Source organism: Sinocyclocheilus rhinocerous, unplaced genomic scaffold (genome assembly GCF_001515625.1).
Source record: "Sinocyclocheilus rhinocerous isolate Xijiao unplaced genomic scaffold, SAMN03320098_v1.1 scaffold1129, whole genome shotgun sequence".
Lineage (NCBI taxonomy): Eukaryota > Metazoa > Chordata > Actinopteri > Cypriniformes > Cyprinidae > Sinocyclocheilus > Sinocyclocheilus rhinocerous.
In genome coordinates, this window is record NW_015634513.1 from 428557 (window position 1) to 430476 (window position 1920).

Here is a 1920-nt window from a genome sequence, read left to right on the forward strand (position 1 = left end):
CACAGAATTCTTCACTCAAGGGCGAGGTGTGAGGCAGGGCTGTCCACTATCACCGACCCTCTTCAATATCTACATTAATGAACTGGCAAAACTCCTGGAACAATCAACAGCACCTGGTCTCACACTACGTAAATGACTCCAACATCAAGTTCTTGCTGTTTGCAGATGATCTGGTTCTGCTGTCTCCAACAGAAGAGGGTCTACAGCAGAACCTAGACATCCTGCACAAGTTCTGTCAGACCTGGGCCCTGACTATTAATCCTAACAAAACTAAAGTACTAACATTCCAGAAAAGACCCAGATGTCAGGGAAAGAGACACAATTTCACCCTTGGTATGACCAAAATGTAATATGCCACAAACTACACATACCTCGGCTGAAAATAAGTGCAACTGGTATGCTTAATTTGGCTGTGAATTAACTGAAAGAGAAAGCAAGAAGGGCCTTTTAGGCCATCAAAAAAACTATCCAAATTGAAATACCAATTAGAATCTGGCTCAAAATATTCCAATCAGTCATAAAACCTATTGCATTATATGGCAGTGAAGTATGGGGTCCTCTCCTAAATCACAAATTTGAAAAATGGGACAAAAATCCGATTGAAGCCCTGCATGCTGAGTTCTGAAAGAGTATCCTCAGAGTACATAGGAACACACCGAACAACGCATGCAGGGCAGAATTAGGCCAATGCCCTCTACTAATGCACACTGAGAAACGAGCCATCAAATTTTGGAAACACCTAAAAATGAGTGACCCCAACTCATACCATTTTAAAGCCCTTAAAAACCATGAAGTGAACCCTGAAAAAAGTCCTCTGATTCAGATGGTCCTGAAGCTGCAAAAACAAACTAACATGACTAACAACAGTCAGCATCAGGACACTGAAATATTCATACACAAAATTCTGCCCAACCAAATTATAAAAGGACAAAAAGAAAATTATCTAACCTATTGGAATGAAACAACAGAAAAACAAAGTAAACTTGAATGTTATTTGGCCCTAAATAGAGATAACACAACTGCAGAATATCTGAGTACAGTGAAAGACTATAAATTAAGAAGACAAATGACGAGGTATAGACTGAGCAATCATACTCTTACTATAGAGACGGGCAGATATCGACAGCACTGGCTGCCCAAAGAGAGCCGCATCTGCCCATACTGTAAACATGAAGAAGTGGAGACAGAGCAACACTTCCTCACCAGCTGCCCTAACTATCAAGACATTAGAAAGAAATTTTATGCAAAATTCGAAATACTTTGCCCTGACTTCAAAATGTTAAACAAGAAAACACAACTTCAATATTTATTAGGTGAAAAACAAGATTGTATCTTACTAGCAGCAAGATACATTGATGCCTGTCACAAAAAAAGGGAGGAGTCAACAAATCAGTGATGCACCCACAAACACACACACACACACTTAAAGGGTTAGTTCGCCCCAAAATGAAAATTAGGCTGCGTTTTACTCACCCTCAAGGCATCCTAGGTGTATATGACTTTCTTCTTTCAGACGAATCCAGTCGGAGTTATATTAAAAATTGTCTTTGATCTTTCAAGCTCTATCGTTGTACTCAGCGGGTGTTGCATTCCTTCAGTTCAAAAGACGTGAAATAAAAAGCACCCTTCCACAAAAAAAAGTGTCTCACACAGCTCCGGGGGGTGAACAAAGGCCTCCTGTAGCGAATCAATGCGTTAAATTGATTCTATGAACAATTCATTGAATTGATTTGTTCTATTTTATTTAATTATATATACATGCATGTATTTATTTATTAATTATTTTTTTATATACATATCTGTTCTAGATTCAGTGTAAACACTATGCTTTGGCAATACATTGTAACAATTGTCATGCCAATAAAGCACGAATTGAATTGAATTGAATTGAATTGAATTGAGAGAGAGAGAGAGAGAGAG

General features: G+C 38.4%; 1 protein-coding gene across 1 annotated transcript in view; it reads right to left on the reverse strand.

Annotated features, from left to right (window-relative positions):
* The window catches only part of lrba (LPS-responsive vesicle trafficking, beach and anchor containing), a 316503-nt gene that overhangs the window by 226756 nt on the left and 87827 nt on the right, over window positions 1-1920 (reverse strand). The gene's annotated exons all lie outside the window — the stretch shown is intronic.